This window comes from Microcebus murinus, chromosome 7 (assembly GCF_040939455.1).
Source record: "Microcebus murinus isolate Inina chromosome 7, M.murinus_Inina_mat1.0, whole genome shotgun sequence".
NCBI classification, from domain to species: Eukaryota; Metazoa; Chordata; class Mammalia; order Primates; family Cheirogaleidae; genus Microcebus; species Microcebus murinus.
In genome coordinates this window covers 654363-678065 of record NC_134110.1, presented here as the reverse complement: position 1 = coordinate 678065, position 23703 = coordinate 654363, and positions in this window count along the sequence as shown.

Below are 23703 nucleotides of genomic sequence, written 5' to 3'. Positions count from 1 at the left end.
ACATTTTATTAATCCACTCATGTATCGATGGGCACTTGGGTTGTTTCCACAGCTTTGCGATTGTGAATTGTGCTGCTATAAACATTCGAGTGTAGATGTCTTTTTCACAGAGTGACTTTTGTTCTTTGGGGCAGATGCCCAGTAATAGGATTGTGGGATCAAGTGGTAGATCCACTTGTATCGCTTAAAACATCAAATCTGTGGCATAGTTAGTATAGACCAAGGGAACAGCACAGAGAGCTCAAAAATAAACTCCTGTGGCCACATGACTCTTGACGAGGGCTGCAAGACAACGTCATGGGGAAGGGACGGTGTCTCCAACAAACGGTGCTGGGCAGACTGGACATCCACTTGCAGAAGAGTGAAGCTGGACCCTTACCTCACACCATAGACAAAAGTTAAGACTCAAAAACGGAGCAAAGGCTTATTTTATAAAATTGAAAATTGAACAACTAGATTCTCAAGCTCAAGTCATTCCAAACATGCTTAAAAGTTTTCCAGTCACTGAATTGACTGCCAATAAATCATTTAAAAAATTTTTTTAATTGTGGTAAAATACACAGGACTAAATCTGTAAGAGCTAAACTATAAGATTCTTAGATGAAAACACAGGGGAAAACTTCACGACAAATAGAATTACTTCCATGTGATCCAGCAATGCCACGTCTGGGCATATATGTGCAAAAGATTGTAAGCAAGCTCTCAAAGTAATACCTGTACACCCAGGCTCATCGCAGAATTATTTATAGTAGCCAAAAGGTGGAAGGAAGTCAATGTTCACCAGCGGATAAATGGACAAACTGTGGCGTATGCGCACAGTGACATGTTGTTTTGTCTTAGTAAGGAAGGAAATTCTGACGCATGCTACAACATGGGTGAACACTGAAGACATCATCCTAAGTGCATGAGACAGTCACAGATGTACAAATACTGTGTTGTTCCGCTCACACGAGGTGTCTGGAGTTGTCATACTCTCGGAAATGGGAAGCGGGACGGTGGTTGCCAAGGGCTGGGGGAGGGAAAGAGGAGGGTCGTTTAATGCGTGCGGAGTTTTAGTTTTGCAAGATGAAGCAGTTCTGGAGATTGGTTGCATGATAGTGTGAATATACTCAACCTTACTGAACTATATACTCAAAAATGGTTTAGATGGTAAATTTAGTCCTGTGTATTTTACCACAGTTGAAAATTTTTTAAAACGATTTATTGGCAATCAATTCAGTTACTGGAAAACTTTTAAGCATGTTTGGAATGACTTGAGCTTGAGAATCTAGTTGTTCAATTTTCAATTTTATAAAATATAAATACAGTTCAAGTAATCCTGACAAAAAATTTGTTGTCTGAATTGAGATATTCTATAACCTCCACACTAGATTTCAAAAAGTACAAAAAAGGTATGAGACAGCTCATTAATTATTTTTATATTGATCACATGTTGAGGTGATAATATTATAGATATACCAGGTTAGATAAAATACATTGTTAAAAATAATTTCAACTGTGTCTTTTTATTTTTATACATGTGGCCATCAAAAAATGTAAAAGTATGTATATGGCTCATGTTACATTTCTGTCAATTCCTAAGAACAATGGGGAGAATTTCGAAAGGCAGGAGGGCAGTGACAGAACTTATAGTCCAGTAAGACTTTCGTGGTGTTCAAAAGGAGAGAGAAGTATTGATTAACTTTAGATTTTTCTTAGTTATGTGGCCATCCTAGAAGTTGAATATATAATTTCAACATTAGCAGAGAGGACACAAGTAGAATAAAGAAAACTCAATGAGCCACATTCAGGATAGAAAAGAAAGAACAATAAAGAAACCCGACACAGCCCCATGGCAGAGAGAAAAGGAAAATCTAAAAGCAAAGAAAAGGCAAAAAATAAAAAATAGTAAAGGATAAATAATCCCCAATATTTCATTAATCACAACAAATGTGGAAGGATTAAATCTATCTGTTAGGTTAGACACACTTCCAGACGGATCAGAAATGAATCAAACGCAGCCACGTGCTGTTTGCAAGAGACCCAAATATTTGCAAGGCAGGGCAGAGGGAGGCTCAGTGTAATTTTATAGACAAATATTAGCCAAGCGAGAGCCAAGAGCTGTATCCCTCTGTTAGCGTTCTTAGCTGTGGGCAAATAGAAGCCTTTCTGGTCATTTATGCAAAAGCATATACAAATGTATGTAAATTTAGAAGCCTTTCTGGTCATTTGTGGAAATGCATATGCAAATGTATGCAGATACATTCATGCAAACATGTATTTACTAGAGGATGTTTGTGGCTCCCGGAATCTGCTGCAGGCTGGGGACACTGAGTGGCTCCCAGTCACGTGGGGACACCGCCGGAAGTCCAGCGCGGTTTCAGCCATTAAGGCTGTGAACCAGATGCCAGAAAGTCTTCCACGGTTCCACGGTCATGCTTTCCGGAAAAACAAATGTCTGGCCCGACCATTCTCACATGTCTCCCACGTCCTGAGTGGAGTCTCGTGGGCCCGTGGGGTTGCCCGGGTGGTGAGAGAGGCCGGGTGGGTCGGTGCAGAGAACTCAGGATGCCACCTGGTGAGACAGAACTCGGAGAGCCCATAACTCCCCAGATGGCGGATGGCCGAGCAAGCCTTTCGGAAGATACAGAAAATCTGATAACGATGCATAATCTATTAAAATGTGATATGAAAATCCTCACTGAATAATGGTAAGAATTATATATTTATAATTTATGCATAGGAATTAATGCAAGATATATGAGAGACTTTTATGAAGGAAATTAAAAATTTTTATTGAAGGATGTCATGGAAGACTCAATCAGATTTATCTTTTTGCATGAATGAGAAATCTCAATATTTTAAAATGTCAGTTGTCCTTCAGGTCACTTACAAATTTATTGAAAAGTTCAGTAAAGCTCCAACAAGCTTTTTCATTGCACCAAGAAGCTGATTTGAAAATAGATGAAGAGGTTCAGAACAGCCAAGAAGAATTTTTTAAAAGATTTGGAAGAAGTGTCTTGTCCTTTCAGATATCAAAAGTGTTTCTAAAGATACAACAATTGAAATAATTTGGCATTGTCTCCAGGGATGCAGAAAGACAAAGAGAAAGATCACAAGCCCACTTAGACAATGACAGAACTGCCATTCACATCAGAAGAGAGAGGATCGTCTACTCAATTAACAGCACCAGAACAATTGTTCCTCCATCCACATGGGGAAGCCAGGTCCCACACCGTGCTGTAAACTCTCCAGGGGGACTAGGGTGCAAAAGGAACAGCTAAATTTAAAAACCTTCAGAAGAAAATAGAGTGTGGGATACAAGTTAACTGCCTTTTTGGCCCCTGTACCTTGGCCTTTGTATATTGCTTGTTTGCTTGCCACTTAGCCTGACTGAAGCCATGATAGGCTTCTGCAGAGTAAAGAAAAAAAAAAAAAACAAGCCCCCAGGGGAGAAACTGCAAGGCACTAACTGATAAGGCACTAAAAAGTCCCTAAAACCTAGCCAACCAATCAAGATACACGGCCAGCATGATCAGTGTATGAACAGCTTGAGTGAGACGTGTGGGTGCTAGGTGGGCTCCAGATACCACTTGTAACCAGTAACCTGAGTTGCACAACAACTAAAAATATAAGACCTGTGCTAAAACCTTGCCAAGGGTCCTTGTCTAAGGAGACCACCGAGCTGGTGCTCTGGGACTTGGACCCTAGCTCGAGCTAGCCCCAATAAACTCCCTGCTGCAACCTAAATTATTGCGTGACCGGCTCTCTGTTCTGGTGTATTGGGATCCGGACATAACAAGAGGAGAATATTTTTATTGCATCCGGGCAGGCAAAGATTTCTTCAACAATACGCAAAAGCACAAACCGTAAAGGAAAAGAGTGATGAATAATACATCAAAGATAGAAACTTCGTATGACAAAGTCACTGTACACAAAGCGAAAGCAGGAGTCGTAGCCTGGGAAAATGTTTACGGTGCATGAACCTAACAAAAGGTCAATATCTGGACTGTGAAGGGAATCAACCTGCACAAACCCATTTGGAAAAGATAAAGGCCCCAGCGTAAAAGCTGGCAGAGCCGTGGGCAGGAAACCCGCAGAAGACTCCCTAAGGCCGATGCGTGAAGAGATCGTGAGTGATCCCACCAGTGATCAGGGAGCCGAGAAATCTAACACTGAGAGACCCATTCTACAAGTTTTTGCCATTAGACTTGAGGACTGAACTCTGATCTTTTTCTTTTGCTAAAAACTCCTTCCTAAGGAGGCCAGCTGGGTCAGGCTGACAAATGGTAAATTCCCACTAAGCGGCTTTTGTTAACCAAATAAAGCGGTGGTTTACTTCCCAACCTGATTCTGGTATGGCATTAACATCACCTAAAAGATAGGAAGCCCCTGTCTTAACTCAAGCATCCTAGCAGATGCCCATCATAAATTTAAAATATCTTAACTCAAGCATCCTAGCAGATGCCTCTTCGTAAATTTCAAGCATCTTAAAGCACCCTAGCAGGCGCCTATCATAAATTTAAAACGTCCTCCTGTCTGGACCTCCCAGAGTGCTTACACCCTTATCTTAAAATAAGCATATCCTTTCTGGTCTTCTAGATGAAGTCTAACTCTCAGCCAATTGCCAGCCAAAGAATCTTTAAACCCACCTATAAGCTATAAGCCCCCGCTTCGAGATGTCCCAGCTTTTTGGGCCAAACCAATGTATGCCTCTCATGTATTGATTTGTGACTTTGCCTGTAACCCCTGTCTCTCTGAAAAATGTATAAAACTGAACTGTGACCCAGCCACGGCGAGCCCACTTGCTCAAGGCCTCTTGGGAGTGGCTCCGGGTCATGGTCCTCAAATTTGGCTCAGAGTAAACTTCTTTCAAATATTTCAGGGCTTGGATTTTTTCTGTCCGCAGACTATTAAAGTTTTAGGAGACTGATAATGGGGGAAAGTATAGCATCTAGAACTTTTCCCATCCCGTCGCCATGACTCTAAATTGTTTTGGCCCCGGAGCAAACTGACGATGTCACTCTGGTCCCCATGGAGCCACCGGGACTGAGTTGACCTCCCACCTGAAACGACGAACCAAAGAGACAAAACCTTGCAGGAAACCACGGGAGACGCAGGACGTGGGGCCGGGCAGGGCTGTGATCAGGGACAGGAAGCAAACAAGGCCCCATTCACCACTCTTCCCTGGTGAATTCTTTGGGTTTGTCCTTTGCTCAATTTACTTGCTATTTAGGGTGTTTGCTTTCTCTCGGTAGTAATTTTTTTGGGGGGGGGGTTGTTTTAGTAAGAACATTTTCTGGCATAGTTTCCATAAATTTTCATTTGTTTTTAAATGGGCAATATGCACAAACGTTAGAACATTCCGAAGGTCCCCAGTGACCGGAAAGGGTCCTGCATCCCTGTCCCTGCCACCTGCTGTCCCTCCCCAGTGGCCACCGTGGGAGATATGGAGGGTTTGTTTCCCGACCTCTGCAACACATAAAGCGAGTCCCACATGTCAACGGAAAAAAGCCAAACTCTGTAAAATAATTTTAAAGAGATTTATTCTGAGCCAAATTTGAGGACCATGACCCGGAGCCACTGCCAAGAGGCCTTGGGCAAGTGGGCTCACTGTGGCTGGGTCACAGTTTGGTTTTTATACATTTTAGAGACAGGGGTTACAGGTAAAGCCACCAATCAATGTGTGGGAGGCATACATTGGTTTGGGCCAAAAAGGAGGGCCATCTCGAAGCAAGGTGGGGGGCTTACAGGTTATCGGTGGGTTTAAAGATTCTTCCGATTGTAATTGGCTAAAGACATGAAGCTTTGTCTAAAGACTTGGAATGTTTCAACATAAACTGTCTACCAGAGATAAGCCACCATTTGTTGCATAAATTGAGGGCCTGCAGGTGTGTCTTGCAAACCCTTGGGCCTGTTAATGGGTTGCAAAGGAAGTCTCCAAGACGAGAGGGGGGCATGATAAGGCCTGTCTGACCTCCCTCCTCCTGGCAGGCAGTTTTTGCTTTAGGGTGTTCCTTTGGCCTCGAGGGGGTCCATTCAATCAGCAGGTGGTGGGGGGGGGTGGTGAGCATTTTAGTTCACAAACCATAAAGGTTTTGTCATGAGAGTGCAGCAATTCAATCACATCTCCAGGCTCCACTTCTAATTCCAGCTCTCCTGCTGTTTCCACCACGGCTGCGGTGACTTCCTCCGCTGAGCCTCAAGCCCCTCAAAGTCACCCACGAGGGCTGGAATCCACTTACCCCAGACTCCCGTCAGTGTTGATAACGTGACCTCCCGCGAATCATGAATGTTCTTAATGGCATCTAGAATGACAAAGTCTTTTCCAGAGGTTTTCAGTTGACCTCGCCCAGATCCATCGAAGGGATCTCTATCTGTGGCAGCTGTACCCTTACAAAATGTAAATTTCTTGAATAATAAGACTCGAATGCCAAAATTACTTCTTGCCCCGTGGGCTGCAGAAGGCACGAAAATGACATTAATCTCCTTGTACATCTCCATCGGAGCTCTTGGGCGAGCAGGTGCATTGTTAATGCCCAGTGGTCTTTTGAAAGGAATCTTTTTTTTTTTTTTTTTTTTCTGAGCAGCAGCTCTCAACGGCAAGCTTAAAATATTCAGTGCTATAGAGAGAGCTTTGTTGTCACCTTCGTTTTTCCGTTCATAGAGCACAGGTAGAGTAGATTTAGCATAATTCCTAAGGGCCCTCGGATTTGGGAATGGTAAATGAGCACTGGCTTCAACTCCGAGTCCCTGGCTGCGACAGCCCCTGACAACAGAGTCAGCCTGTGCTTGGACACTCGGAAGCCAGGCGTTGGCTTCTCTCTGCCTGCTAAAGCTCTAGGTGGCATCTTCTCCTGATAGAAAGAAGGCTGTTCTCATCTGCATTGGAAGCCCGTCGTTGAGTGTAGCCACCTCCGCCGGTGATCTCAGCCAGATCTCCGGATGACTTGCTGCAGCTCCTGCACCAGGACTTGCTGCTGCCCCACTGCACTTCCCTGTTCTGGCGACCGCCTTCCTTAAACCTCCGGAACCCGCCTCTGCCGGCTCCAGCTTTCCTTCTGCAGCCTCCTCGCCTGTCTCACTCAGCCTTCGCAGAATTGGAGAGAGACGGGGCCGCCCTGGGTCAGGCTGCGGCTCAGGGCAGCGTTATGACCGGCTTGGTCTCTTATCCAGACCATGCAGCCTTTCCCCATATCGGCGGAAAGGCTGTTCTGCGTTCATATCACGCCCGTGTTCCCTGGAAAAGCGCTTTAAATTTCCTCCGAGAAATTTCCTTTGCAACTTGGCCAACTGGCACGAAAGTCCTGTCTCAGCTTTTGCTGTGCCCTCCTTGCTACGATCAGTCGTTTCTAGGTTTCGGTTCAGGGTGAAAGACCGGGAACCCTTTCTTTCACTTGGGCACTCAGAGGTCACTGTGGGGTTATCACTTGGCCTAATTTTAATAGTGTCGCGTCTCAGTGAATAGGAAGTTCTGAGCAGAGAGAGCAGGTGTTTTAGCCAGGGAGTGGCGCAGTCAGAACACGCAACACTTATTGATTAACTTTGCCTTCTTACACAGGCATGGCTCGTGTAGCCCCAAAACAATTGCAATCGTTACATCAAAAAGATTGCATGGATGCGGAGAGAGAGGAACACTCCTACACTGCTGGTGGGACTGCAAAGTAGCTCAACCTCTGTGGAAAGCAATATGGAGATACCTTAAAGCGATACAAGTGGATCTACCATTTGATCCAGCAATCCCATTACTGGGCATCTACCCAAAAGATCCAATGACACTCTACAAAAAGGACATCTGCACTCGAATGTTTATAGCTGCACAGTTCATAATTGCAAGGCTGTGGAAACAGCCCAAGTGCCCATCAATCCAAGAATGGATTAATAAAATGTGGTATATGTATACCATGGAGTACTATTCAGCTCTAAGAAACAATGGTGATATAGCACATCTTATATTTTCCTGGTTAGAGCTGGGACCCATACTACTAAGTGAAGTATCCCAAGAATGGAAAAACAAGCACCACATATACTCACCAGCAAACTGGTATTAACTGATCAGCACCTAAGTGGTCACATAGGTGCTACAGTAATAGGGTATTGGGCAGGTGGGAGGGGGAAGGGGGGCGGGTATATACATACATAATGAGTGAGACGTGCACCATCTGGGGGATGGTCATGCTGGAAACTCAGACTTGTGGGGGGAGGGGGGAAAGGGCATTTTTTGAAACCTTAAAATTTATACCCTCATAATATGCTGAAATAAAAAAAAAGATTGCTGATTACAAATCACCATAACAGATATAATAATGGTAAAAATGTTTGAAATATTGTAAGAGTTACTAAGATGCAACCCAGAGACACAGAGTGATCATTTCGTATCCATTCTCGGAGAACTACTTCATCACTCATAACAACTGCATGCTTTTCCATCCTGTGGTTGGACCATAATTTATTTATTCAGTCCCATATTGATGAACATTTAGATTATATCTAATACGTTTCTATCACAACACTGATGCAATGAAAATATTTGCAATACATAAGTTTATATGTAGAATAAATAACCCAGATGTGGAATAATTAAGCTAAAGTTTGATGGATATGGTCAAATTAACCTCTATAGGGGTGGCACCAATTTCTCTCTCCTAAGAGTGCCTGTTTCTCCACAGTTTTTCCAGTGCAGAATTTTTTTAATATTTTGATATTTATCGATCTGATGCAAATCTCAGCATAGTTCTATCACACTGTTCTTGCTGTGAATGAGGGTGACACGTTTTCATGTGCAGAAAAGCCATTTCTTTCTGAAACACGTCTTCCCATACTTTGTCCATTTTCCTACTAAAGCGTTCTTATTGGTTTGTATAGCTCTTTACATATGTTGGTGAATTATCCTATTTGTGATATAAATTGAAAGTATTTCTTCATAGCCTCTTGTCTGTCTTTTTTAATAGTCTTTTCGTCATTCAGAAAACTTTTTCTTAATTTTTTTTTCTACTTCAGCGTATTACAGGGGTACAGATGGTTAGGTTACACTTGTTGCCTTCGCCCCACCTGAGTCAGAGCCTCAGGTGTGCCCACCCCCCAGACGGTGCACACCGCACCCATTAGGTGTGAGTATGCCCCTCCTCCACAGAACTTTTTGCATCTAAGTAATTACATTGATCCATATTTTCCTTTGGTGAATTTTGGGTTTTGTGTTATAGTTGAAAGTCATCTCCTTCTCTCAGAAATTATACCATCAGCCGATTATACCAACAACGCTATTTTTTTGGTGTTTAATGATTTTATTTTTTACATATTTATATATCTTTGCTCTGTTTTGAATTTGTTTGGTGTAAAGTGGTAAAATTATTACTGCAGTTTTATTCTCCTTCCAGATGACTGGCAGTTGTTCCAACTGTTTGATAAGTGATCCTTCTTTTCTCCGCTTGTTTATATACCGCTTTTATCATATGCTGAATGTTTGAATGAATGTGTGTCCATTTCTGTACGCTATGCTCAGTTCCATCGGTTTTTCTGTGGATTCATATCTCAGAGCCATGTATTTTTATTTACTGCAGCTTGACAATATCTTTTAATATCTGGCAAAGCTTATCTCTTCTCATTACAATTCCAGATTCTTCTGGCTATATTTGCGTGCTCATTTTTTCCAAATGAAACTTAGAATCACTTTGAACAATTGCAATGTATTTATATTTTTGGAAATTCAGAATAGTATTATATTAATGATCTTCTCAGAGAGAAGTGAGGGTTTCATGACATCGAATTGTCCTAGTCAGGACTGTATTCAGTCTTCTCATTTATCCAAGTTGTCTTTTGTGTCTCTCAGCAACACTTTAAAATCTTCTTTACATAGAAGTTTAAAGTTTACTCTTTGGTTTTATCTTTCTGTATTTTTTTTATTTTTTTTTATTTATTTTTTTTTTGAGACAGAGTCTCACTTTGTTGCCCAGGCTAGAGTGAGTGCCATGGCGTCAGCCTCGCTCACAGCAACCTCAAACTCCTGGGCTCAAGCGATCCTCCTGCCTCAGCCTCCCAAGTAGCTGGGACTACAGGCATGCACCACCATGCCCGGCTAATTTTTTCTATATATATTAGTTGGCCAATTAATTTCTTTCTGTTTATAGTAGAGACGGGGTCTCGCACTTGCTCAGGCTGGTTTCGAACTCCTGACCTTGAGCAATCCGCCTGCCTCGGCCTCCCAGAGTGCTGGGATTATAGACGTGAGCCACCGCGCCCGGCCCTTTCTGTATTTTAAATGAGGAGTTTTTCCTACTACATTTTTTACAAGCAGTTGTTTATTATGGTTATTCTGATATGCAAAAAATTTAAAGTTGTTATAAAGTAAAATCTAACAATTGTTTTCTTCATGGTATACATCCATGAGCCATGTTTAGAAAATTCTTCCCCACCTTAGAATTATACAAATGTTATACAAATACAGGATTCTTTTCTAAGTTTTGAGAAATAATTTAAGTTTAAATACTTTGATCACCTGTTATTTATTTTAATACCCTATATAAACTATTAAAAGCATCTAATTTATTTTTTCTCCCAAATAGCTACTAGTTGTTCAAGTCCCATTGGCTGAATAATTTACCTTTTCCTTACTGATTTGAAGTTCATTATTATATACATATAGAAACATGTATTTGTTTCTGAAGTTTTTATTCTTTTCTGTTGCTAAATTGATTTGTGTTTTGCATAGTGTTATTTACTGAAGCTATAAATTATCCCAAGATCTGGCATTGTAAATTCTTCCTGTTTATTTTTTTATAGGGAGGTCATTCTCACTTATTAATTTTTATTGACACACATTTTAGAATTATTTTGTAAAATTCCAGAAAAGGTTTTAGAGTCTAAAAATGCATTAACTGTAAATTGGGGAAATCACCATCCTTTAAGTGTTGTATCTTAACACCCAGGAAATGGAATCTTTCTCCTTTTCTTCCTGATTGCTTTTATGTCCTGGAGGTAAATTTCCTTGTGTTATCCCCCAGTCCTGAAACCTACTCTTTACAGTCACGATTAACAATGGCTGGCATTTACGTGAGCCTGCTCTGGGCCAGTCCCCGAAGCTACTTCACTGCCTCGTTCTTCGCAGCAAGCCTTGGAGGAAGGCCCGGTGACTGTCCCTGTTTTACTGCAGCTGTGGACTTCAGCGACTTGTCCAGGGTCCCATGATATAAGGACAGAGGAAAGGTGGGATTGCAGAGCTGGGATGTCTAAACTTGCTCTCGTGTTCTGCTGAGATGAAGAAGGTCCTATCTTGGCCCCACTTGGCACTTGGTCCAGGGCAGAAAGGACACTTCGTTTCTCTTTGTTTGTTTCCTAAGTGTTTACTGTGATGGTTATTGTTTCTATTTCCTTTCAGATCAGTTTTGATAATTGATGTTTTCGTTAACCAACGGCCTCAAATTACGGTCTGGAGAGCCCCAGGACTCTGTAGACAGGGCACAGGGGCTGCCGCGGGGCAGAGGATGTCGTGGGGTGCAGTAGCAAGGGCTGGTCTTCCTGGGAGCTACAGCCTGAAGATATTTTTAAAATAGATTCTCAAGGCCGGGCGCGGTGGCTCAGGTCTGTAATCCTAGCACTCTGGGAGGCCGAGGCGGGAGGATCGCTCAAGGTCAGGAGTTTGAGACCAGCCTGAGCAAGAGCGAGACCCCGTCTCTACTATAAATAGAAAGAAATTAATTGGACAACTAAAAATATATAGAAAAAATTAGCCGGGCATGGTGGTGCATGCCTGTAGTCCCAGCTACTTGGGAGGCTGAGGCAGGAGGATTGCTTCAGCCCAGGGGTTTGAAGTTCCTGTGAGCTAGGCAGATACCATTGCACTCTAGCCCGGGCAACAGAGTGAGACTCTGTCTCAAAAAAAAAAAGAAAAAAAAAATTAGATTCTCAAATCTATTAGGATAGAGTTGAAAATGTTATTCTTTATTTTTTTTCCCTATAGCTAGGGAATAGGGAAATAGCTAGATATCTAGATAGCTAGATAAATAGCTAGATATCTATAGCTAGATATCTGTTCTTACCTATAATTTAGAATAGTCATTTGCTTTTCCTCATTAGTTTGCATGGTTTATGGGTTTAATGAAAAAAGCAGACTCTCTGAGTGAACATATCAATTCTACATGTTTTTACTAATTATTAATTTTTGTTCATTATTATTGTTATATAATCATTATTATATAATCATTATCATTTTCTCTTTTCATTCTTTTTTACTCCATGATATATGGAGTTAAAGACTTAATTTATATTCATTCTTATTTAGTAATAAATACATTTAATGCAATAACATTGTTTTAGGTTACTGCTGGGGTATTGATTGATATACAGCATTCTCACTTTCATTTTTGTAAGCATTTTATAATTGCTGTTTTGATATTTTCTTTTACCCTAGAATTATTCAGGATACTGCTTTTTCAAATTTTCAGCTAGATTGGATTTTAAGAGTAAATATTTTATTAGGCTTGGTGAAAATGAGTCAATGTAGTTTCTACTGCGGGGAGATTTTTAATTAAAGTTTCCTTTGGAGCCCAATACAGGCCATATCTCAGGCATCAAAAAAAAAAAAAAAAGTATAAGTTTCATAGATCCCAGATTGTAAAGTGAATGTGTTAGATACACCTTACTCATTTTACTATTTAGGCCCTTTATATTATTATTCATTATATACCTTCCTCATCTTTGAAACTTTGAAAGAAGTGTATTGATCTCTCTGACTACCGTTCTTTTATTTCTTTTTTCTTTTTTAAAAATATATTTAGATGCAATGTTAGTTGTTAACAATGCACCTTGCTAAAGAGTCATGCCTTTAGGGATTGGACTTCACAATAAAAAAAATTACTATTTCTTCTGACTCTGTGTTTTCCCCTTGAACTTTACTTTGCTGGCTGGTACCGATACCGCAACTCCTGTCTTTCTTCACGTTTTTTTCCTGATGTTTCTTTGCAGAACCTTAAATTTAGCATCTCAGCATCTCTTTTTCAAAAAGTATCATGGTACCCTGGCTCTCGGCAGTCCTTGTTGTTATGGGTGCAACAAAGTTGCATTCTTCTCATTTCTCAGTGGCGACGACAATAACAGCCCCCGCCTCGTAGGGTTGTTGGGAGGATTAAACAGGATCATGCATGGCAAGAGATTGTCACAGTCTTATTGTTAATCCCAAAGCAAGAGAGATCACACACTTGGCGGTTTCCTTTTAAATCGTTTCATACTCTAAACCGTAGGTTGCCTTGTCAACTAATAATGTCTGAATTTAAAGAAGCAGAAAGCATACAGCTCTATGTGAAGTTCACTTACGGGTTTTCTTACGCCGAGTGGGGAGGGGGCCGGGTTCCCTCTCAGACTTTAAGATCCTCAGCCAGCAGCCACCTGCAGTGACAGGGGGCAGCTGGGTGCACAGTGGTGACGGCCAGCCCCACGGCCAGCCTGCTGCCCCCCTGAGCCCCAATCCCCCCGCTCCTCCTGCCTCCCCACCCAAAGAGGTCAGAGGAGCTACCTGCCCTCCCCACCTCCACGCCCTCATCTGTGAAATGGGGCTGTGAACCGCACCTTTCTCAGAGGCTTGCTGTGAAGACTAAACGATGGCTACCTGCAAAGCACTGAGACACCTGGCAGGCAGTACGTGCAGGGCACAGGTGCGCTGTCACTAGCTACAGCTCATGCTCTGCTCTCCTCCTCTTGTCCCCTGTCGGCACTTGCCTAGCCCTTCTCGCCTCAGATGCAAATTGATTTTAATCAGTTTGAGTACAAGAAACAGTTTCAGAGTACCTACTATGCTCAAATCTCAATATCGATTACAGGAGACAGACACACAAAAATAATAATGATAAGACAGTGTACCGCGTTTCCCCGAAAACAAGACCTGCCCATAAAACAAGCCCTAGCAGGATTTCTGAGCATTTGTGCAATAGAAGCCCCAACCCGAAAATAAGCCCTCCCCATAAAATAAGCCCCAGCAGGATGTCTGAGCATGTGCGCCATAGAAGCCCCACCCCAAAAATCAGCCCTGGTGACGGGCGTGGCTGCGCAGCGTCTGCACAACCCGTGCGTGTCGTCGCGGAGCGGGAAAGAACACGAGCAGCCCTTCCCATCCGCCCGTGAGAGCTCTGTGGCTCCACAGGAGAGATGGGGCCGGTGGTTCTAAAGGAAACAGAGTCGCAAGACATTCAGGATGGGATTCCGGGTCTGGAGAGTGAGGATGATGTCCCAGAAGAAGACGACTTCACTCTATTTGAATCAATGGTTGTACTGTACTTAAACAAAAAAATAGCACATCCCCTGAAAATAAGCCCTAGGGTGTCTTCTCGAGAAAAAATAAACGTAAGACCCTGTCTTGTTTTCAGGGAAACACGGTTAATAATAACGTAATATAAATTTGAGATAATAAAATAATAGCCACAAGGCAGGGTGGCGTGTAACAGCAGGGATGTAAGTGAGGGCAGTTACAAGGGGCAGGGGAGGCCCTGGAGGGGCAGGCGGCGCCGGGCTGGGTTGAGATGGAACCCTCGGTGAGAAACGGCAGGTGGGGAGGTGCAGCCACCTGGAGCAAGGTGGCCCTTCCCAGGCCTGTGTGCTCATGAGACAGGTCACTGCCTGGCATCGCTTAACTGAGTCAGGCCCAGGACGGGACAAGTTCCAACCGGTTAGAACCCAGATGGCCGAGGAATCCGCTACCTCTTGACCTTGCAGTCCATCCTATTTATTTTTTTTTTTTACTATTGGGGATATTTTTTTTCCAGTTTCCAGAAAACATCCACAGAAGTTATTTTTAGCATTGCATTCAATCTATACATTTATTTAGGTAAACCAACATATTTATAATATAACCTGGATAGAATCATCCGGGGGGTGAATTATGCTTTACTTGCCCTCAAATTTTCTTTTCATTTATCCAAACGTTTGATGTTTATAAAGTAAATCCTAAAATATTGATAAGTTTATTATAATTTATATATGTTTAGCTTTGATTTAGATGGGAATTTTTTTTTTTCCATCTGTATTTTAGGCGGCTGTTGCCCGTGTGGAAGGAGTTACTGTTTTATTATATATATCCTGTATCCGGTTAACTTATCACACTTTAGAAATTAATTATGGAGGTTTTCAGCTAAGACCTGCTGCGTCTGTAGGTCTGTGGCCATCGTGCCCACACACAAGGCCACTCTGTCTCTTGCTGGTGAACCTGTGTCACTGTTGGGTGCCTTTTCCTTCTTATGTTGCTCAGGACTCCCGGAAATGACGATGCCAGCAGGGCCAGGGGCAGTCCCCCTCCTGAGCAGAGAGGAAATGTTTGCAGTTTCTCCTTTGAGCATGACCTTGAGAATACCAGGCGGAAAACAGTATTTTTTTTTCCTATTTTATTTATTTATTTATAATTGCAGCATACTATGGGGGTGCAAATGTTAAGGCTACATACATTGCTCTTGCCTTCCCACCCCCCTTGAGTCAGAGCTTCAAGGGTGTCCATCCGCCCGAGGGGGAGGGGGAGGCATGGGCAATATACGTAACCTTAATATTTGTACCCCCATAATATGCTGAAATAAATTTTTTTAAAAAAGCGTGTCCATCCCCCTGACAATGCACATTGCACTTATAATGTATATATATATATATATACATACACACACACACACACATATACTCATTCCCTCCTCCCCCCTCCCACCTGCCCAACACCTGATAAATGTGTTTTTGTTTTTTAACATTTTGGTTAGATTGCATAACCTTGCCTCTCCCTAGCAAGGGTTGGAGGCATGCCCTTCCCCTCCACGCTGTTCACTGCATCCCTTAGATGTGAGTCCACCCCCCATCCCCCAAATCCCTGGTGAACCCCACCACCCTTTGAGCACCACAGTGATGACCGGTCAGTACCAATGTGACGGTGAGAACACGTGGAGCCCATTTTTCTGATCTTGTGTCGCCTCACTTTGGATGACGGGCTCAAGCTCAACCCAGGATAACATAAGCGGTGCTAGCTTGCCATCGTTTCAGAGAATTGAGTAATATTCCGTTGTATTTTTGTCGTGACAACACAAACACTTACGCTGGTGCCCACTCTGTGGTGTTACGAGGCAGACACTGCTCTCTGCACTTTGTGTGTGTATATATATAGTCACCTCATGCAATCCTCACGCAAAACCGGTTTCCCCTTTGCAAGTGGGGCCACCACGGGGCGGCGGGAAGGTTAGTGACGGCCCAGGTTCACAGAAGAAAGAGCACGAACGTGCGTCCCGAGTCTGGCTCTGAAGACCATGCTTTTAGCTGTGTCAAACGGACATGCGTTTATCCGTGTCATAAAGCGTATTTTATTAGGACCTCATCAAATCACTGGAGTAAGTGCCGTGTTGGGAATCTATAAAAATGACCGCGATACTTTTCTCGGTTGGTCCGATACCATCTCCTGCAGGTTTCTGTTAGGCTTCATCTTCACCATTGCAGGGTGGGTCTCGTTCGGGTCAGGGAGTAGCCCTTTACTTATTACTGATTTTCTCAGTTTGTAGTTTGATGTAGGGGACTGACATATATTTTCCTAGTTTAAGAATTAAAGTTAGTGAGTAATGTGCGTGTTCTGCCCAGAGCGTTTGAAAGTAATCTGTTCCGGACAAGGTCCCTGTGATAAACAAGGCTGCTGCCTAGAGGCATAACAAAGGACCTGAGCTGCAAGAAAGCAAGCTGAGCTACCCGGCGCCACGGCATTGGGCGTCTGGAGGCCACACGATAAACACATTGTTCCTGTGATTGCTGCGTACACCCCATAAGATGGCTGGTTAGTCAATGACGGGTAAGACCCCTCAAGGGAGGGGCGACCTAAGCCAGGCACAGCTGCCGGGGTTCAGCCGAAGATCTTAGTGGGTCACCCTAAGAGAAGCTGGGGATGAGAAACGCCCCCTGTGGCTCACCTTGCCCATCCTTGCTAATCTCGGCCCTTTATCTATGCCTGGCACCTGGAGATTCTGAGTCAAGGGACGTCTGCTTCCCTAAGGCTATGTGTTCTGGAATTTATGGCCATAGCTGCCATGCCTGGGTGGTTACATACAAGGAACAAACTTAAATTTTTTAGAGTATAAAAATAAAACGGACCCGGTGTATTAGTACTCGAGTCAACCAACTGTATGTGTGTCCACGTTTTTCTTTGTGTTTTGCATTTCTGTTTTATGTTCTGTGTTCATCCTCCATCCTATAAACGGGCCACGACAGTTTGACATTTTTCTATATGCATAATAAGAGTGATTGGTTTAGTTCGTAGTCTTTCTGGTTTTGTGATTTCTTGTAATAAAACTTTTCCTTCTTTCTTACAATTTATTTTGAGAAATCTACAAAGTGGGGAAAACTGCAAAGAATAGTGCAACCCCTAAAATTGGAAAGTTGGTCAGTATGTTGGCATATTGGCTTCAGGGCTTGTTTTGGTTTTCATCAAAGATATGAAACTTCTGAGATGAAAAAATTAAATTCCCCCTAATTCCACTTCTAGGCATATTATATCCAGAAGAATTGGAAGCACAGACTCCAGAGATACTTAGAACCCATGTTCCTAGCAGCATTATTTACAATAGCAAAGGGTAGAAGCTACCCAGGTTGACAGAGGAATGGATTAACAAAATGTGGCATATCCATGCAATGGAATATTACTTAGCCCTAAAAAAGGAAGGGAATTCTGACACATGCCACAACACAGATGAAACTTCAAAGCATTATGCTACGTGAAATAAGCCGGTCTTAAGAAAAACAAATACCATATGTTTCCATGCATGTGAGGTGCCCAGAGTAGTAAAATTCACAAGGACAGACCGTGGAATGGTGGTTTCCAGGAGGACTTCGTGTTTGCCATGTGGAGTTTCAGTTTTGCAAGATGAAGAGGTCTGGAGATGGATGGTGGTGATGGTCACACAACAGTGTGGACGTCCTTAATGCCACTGTCTATGCTCTTAGAAACGGGTCAGATGGTGAAGTTCAAGTCACGTGCATTTTACCACGGTCAAAGAAAAAGAGAAGTTCCTGCCGTTTCACGTTCTCAATCTCGTTCTCCTCTTAGGCGTCCAGAGGAACTCATTTTCATGAATTTGGTAAGTATCTTCCAGTCCATCTTCTATGTTTTTTACAAACATACGTGTGAATCCACGAATGATTTATAGTGTTCTTTTGTGTCTTCCGGAATTTCCATCGAAATTAATATGCTATATGGAACACTCAGCAATTTAACTTCTATTACCACAATTTAATTAATGTATATTCCTTTATTGATAGCTAAGTGCTTTTCAATTATCTTTGCAGTTTCAGACAGTCCTGTAATGAGTGTGTCTGCTTGCAGATTAGGTGCCAAAGATTCTCCGAAGTGTAGACTGGAACCGAATTGCTGGGTCACAGGGTGAATGTTTTCAATTATCCTGCAGAAAGTCAATTTGCTCTGAGAGTTACTGTCCACATTTACATTTCTCCCAGCAGGGGCTGGGAGAACCCATTTCCCTATAAACTCCAGCAAGACCAATATTGACAATTTAAATTTTCTTTGCCGATCTGATGGGCATGAAATGGCATCTCATGGTTTAATATGCCTTTTCTTAATTACTAGTGAGCTTGAATCACTTTTCATATATTTGTAAACCACTGGTTTTTCTCATCTCAGAATCACATGATCATCATCTTTGCTCTTTTTCTTAATTCCACTTGTGTTTTTATTGATTTGTAAACGTTTGTTAGATATTTTGAAAATTAATTATTTTTCTTAATAGGTATCATAAACAAGTTTTCTAGTCTTTTTTATTTGACTTTACTATGCTTCTTATTATACCAAAGACTTTAATTTTGTTGTAGTCAGATTTTAAAAAATGTGCTTTCGTTACAATTTGTGCTTTTGTCTTTTAAGAAATAACCTCCCACCTCAGCCCATAAAAATGCTATCTGATATTTTCTTTTAATTGATTTCAAGTTTTCTTTTCCTAATTTAGATTTTAATCAATATGAAATTTATTTGGGGAACCTTATGATCGCTTCATCAAGTGTGGAAATTTCAAGTTAATAGGATGAACTAAAACTTTTTTTAATGCTTAAGAATTGATGGTATTGGATAGAGGTTGTGAGTATCATTAAGTATTTGGACAGGTTTACCAACAAATCCGTAAAGATCACTGGGAAATTTTAATGATGTATCCATGTTTCATCTTTGCTTTTAATCCTGTCTGTTTTAGGGGTGAGTGTGTGTCATGTAATCCTTATGCACAGACCCACACAAACACATATGTGTACATGCACACGCACATACATGTGCAAAGAATATCTATGGCTAAAATTTGTAAATTTCTTATACAACTATACATACTACTGCTGCGTACTTTAAACTTTTACGCACTAGATTCCCATTCTCATTTCTAGTTGCTTTGTGTTTCAGAGATTGTTAAAATATCGACCTAGGACTTGCCTGTTTTGTGCTTCTGTTTTCCTTTAAAAGTTCTAGTTTTGAGTAATTCTGCTATTATTACCGCTTTTACAATGACAGCAACTACCACTTCTACCTCTTAAGATTTATGGAGCCCTTATCAATTATTCACCAGACACTGCACTTTGAGCTTTAACAGGCATTTAATTTAATTATACGACAGCCCTATAAAGACAATATTGTTATTATCCCTATTTTGCAGAGGAGAAACATGAGGAAACAGGGCACAGACAAAGTAACTAAATGTTCCAAAGTAGCAGAGTCACCTGTGTTGAAATGGAAACCCACACCCAGCCTCCTCTGAGACTCAGGGCTGGAACCCCTGCGTCCTACTCCCTGCCTTTTTATTTCCTTTTCTTTCCATTGTTTGTCTTGTTTCCATTTTTTTTTTCTGGTATTATTTCATTTCTTCTATTTTCCCATGATGTGATTTGTTTTTGTTCAAAAAGTTCTCAGTGTATGTTCACTTTTCATTCTCTCTCTCATGTTTTTACACACAGTGTGTAGGGCATTGGTTATAGTTCCTATATATATTGGAGTATTTTTCTTTTTAACATGTATTCTGAATGTTTAACTTATTGCATTGTGATTCAAAATATCTGTAAAAATTCTGCTCTTAGGTGTTTGTGGATATTTCCTTTATGATTTAGTATGTGATCATGTTTTGTTTGTAGACCAAGTAGAGACCCTTCAAATCCATATTTGTGGGTTACAAGATGTGGCGTAAGTCTATTATATGTTTAAGTAAGTCTATTATATGCTATTTTTATTGTCTTGTCTGCTTTTTCTATGTCCTCATTTAATTTCTGCACACTTGGGTCTATAATAGACAGGTAACGAACGGTCAATTATGTTCTTCCACCCAAGCGTGTTTTTGTTTCATTTCTCACATATTTTTACAGTTTCTTTACTTTCAAGTCTTGTGTAAAATTTTTATTTTTAAGTGCTATGATGTCCAGAATTAATCCTATTGTTCTTTGGTTTGAATTTGAATGGCATCTTCAAGCCCAAGAATTTAATTTATGCTTTTTAGTATCTTTCTGATGCAGAAGCATATTTTATGGGCAATTTAACACTCACTTTAAAAAATATATAATCTATAAAAATAGCTCGAGACAGGCCCCTTCGCTCCATTTTTATCATCATCCTCCGTGTTTGTCATCTGCCATCTCATTTTATATCTTCTGTCCTCTGTCTTCTCTTCTGATTTTTGATGTATTTTTGATAGATGATTATATTATACTTCATGTTCTGTCTTGAAGTGTTTTGAAAGTTAACTCTCTAATTTTACAATAAAAATGTTTGTGATTAATTTATGAGCCACCCCACTAGCACTCTTAAATCTACGATCCTGATTTTTAAACTTTCCAAACAAATAGAATATTTAGCTCTCTCATAACTGCTGAAGGTCATTACAGGTTTCGCATCTTTTCCTTTTTCCTCCTTTCTCATCCTGTTCGTGCTGGTGGAATCTGGGTTTTGATGCCATTTTCTCTCTTCCTCCCCCTTCATTACCTCTGATTGTAGCTTGCTTCTGAAGCCACGACTTTGTTCTAGTGAATAAAATCAGTTCTTGGTGGTTAATTCTGTTCTCTCTGTTCCATTATTCTCTTGTTCTTGACACTCTACTGTCATTCATGACTTTTTAAATGAGCAGGTGGACACATAGGTCCCGCCCCCAGGCATTTTTCCATTTCCGAATTTCCCTCTTCCTCCCTAATTTGGAGAGTGTCCACTGCAGAGGGTCAGTGTGAATCGAATGTCACTCGGAGGCCGGTGGTCCTGGAGCGGAACACTGTGGAACTCAGAGAGGAGCAACTGCGTGTTCATAGCGCTCTTGGTGACGCCCCGACCTTAGCCACTTCAGTACGAGCGTCGACTGTAGTCGACAGCCACAGATGAATGTGCACAGCCCGTCATCGACTGTAGTTGACAGCCACAGGTGAACATGCACAGCCCAGCATCAACTATAGTTGACATCCACAGATGAACACACACAGCCCAGCATCAACTGTAGTCAACAGCCACAGATGAATGTGCACGGCCCAGTGTTGACTGTAGTCGACAGCCACAGATGAACACACACGGCCCAGCATCAACTGTAGTGGACAGCCACAGATGTATGTGCATGGCCCTGCGTCAACTATAGTGGACAGCCACAGATGAACGTGCATGGCCCAGCGTCGACTGTAGTGGACAGCCACAGATGAATATACATGGCCAGCATCAACTGTAGTCAACAGCCACAGATGAATGTACACAGCCCAGTGTAGACTGTAGTGGACAGCCACAGGTGAACGTGCACAGCCAGCATCGACTGTAGTCAACAGCCACAGATGAATGTACATGGCCAGCATCAACTGTAGTCAACAGCCACAGATGAATGTACACAGCCCAGCGTCGACTGTAGTGGACAGCCACAGATGAACATACACAGCCAGCATCGACTGTAGTCAACAGCCACAGATGAATGTACACAGCCCAGTGTAGACTGTAGTGGACAGCCACAGGTGAACGCACACAGCCCAGCATCGACTGTAGTGAACAGCAACAGATGAATCCGCACAGCCCTGTGTCGACTATAGTCCACAGCCACAGATGAATGCGCATGGCCTGGCATTGACTGTAGTCGACAGCCATAGGTGGACGTGCACAGCCCAGTGTCGACTGTAGCCAACAGCCACAGATGAACTTGCACAGCGACTTTAGTCGACAGCTGTGATATGAAGGCGCATAGCTGAGTGTCAACTGTAGCTGACAGCCGTGATATGACTTTTCTAAGTTTTCATTTATCAAAATAAAATTGTGAACATTTAAAAATAACGTCATGAAAACATATATGTCTATGTTACCTATTCTGATTGACATGACAAGCAAAGCTGCCTGTAAAGTAAAACAAGCTTTCAGTGCTTTCAAGCTTTCCTCGTCACACAAGAGCAAAACGGACGCGTCGTCAACGCACAGCACAGACTACTGTGCAGACTGTGAGCGCCGGCTGTGGGCGAGGTGTCGCGGCCAGTGGGCGCCGGACCCAAGTGGCTTTAAGGTAGATTCCTGGGAAGAGAATTACTAGCTATTTCAGAGCCATGCTGCTCCACACGTCGGCCGGCAGACGCCTGCGAGCCCGCCCACCCTAGGTGTCCAGGAGGGCAGAACCCCCCTTTGTGCCTCCACTGCCCTGTGCAGTCTTCCTCCTGCTCCCCCCAGGGGACGGCTGGGCTCTGTCACACCTGCAGCGGCCGGGCAGGGGTCACTCCCGATCCTACCATCCTACTCTTATGCTCAAACCACCCTGCACTCTCTCCTCCTTCCTTCCTTCTTCTCGTCCTTCCTTTCACATGTAGAAAATTGTGTGTTGATTTGTGTAGTTATTTTAGATGCTTTCTGTCTCCCCCACAGACCTGTGAGCCCCATGGGAGCCCAGGCTCTGTTTTCCTCGCCACTGGGAGCACACGGCCTGGCATGGAGCAGGCACCTGTCCTGGCCCGTTTGCAGGACAGAGAATGAACACAGAACATAAAACACAAACGTGCAAAACACAAAGAAAAATGCAGACACACGTACAAATGGTTGACTCGAGTACTAATACACCGGGTCAGTTTTATTTTTATACTCTAAAAGATTAAAGTTAGTTCCTTGTACGTAACCGCCCAGGCATTGCAGCCATGGCCATAAATTCCAGAATAGCCTTAGGGAAGCAGACGTCCCCTGACTCAGAGTCTCCAGGTGGTTGCTCTAGGCGCCAGGCATAGATAAAGGACTGAGATTAGCAAGGATGGGCAAGGTGAGCCACAGGGGGCGTTTCTCATCCCCAGCTTCTCTTAGGGTGACCCCCTAAGATCTTCGGCTGAACCCCGGCAGCTGTGCCTGGCTTAGGTCGCCCCTCCCTTGAGGGGTCTTACCCGTCATTGACTAACCAGCCATCTTATGGGGTGTACGCAGCAACCACAGGAACAATGTGTTTATCGTGTGGCCTCCAGACCCCCAATGCCGTGGGGCGGGGCTGCTCTTGCTACTCGCACCTCAGGTCCTTTGTTATGCCTCTAGGCAGCGCCTTTGCTTATCACAGGGAGCCTGTCGGGAACAGATTACTTTCAAACACTCTGGGCAGAACACATACATTACTCACTAACTTTAATCCTTAAACGAGGAAAATACATGTCAGTCCCCTACAGGCACTCGTGGGCAACTGTTGAAGAAAGAGAACAAGGGAACAAAGGAACATGAGGATCCTCCTTCCCCCACTCAGTGTTCCCCTGGGGGTGAGCCCAGTCTCCCCGTGG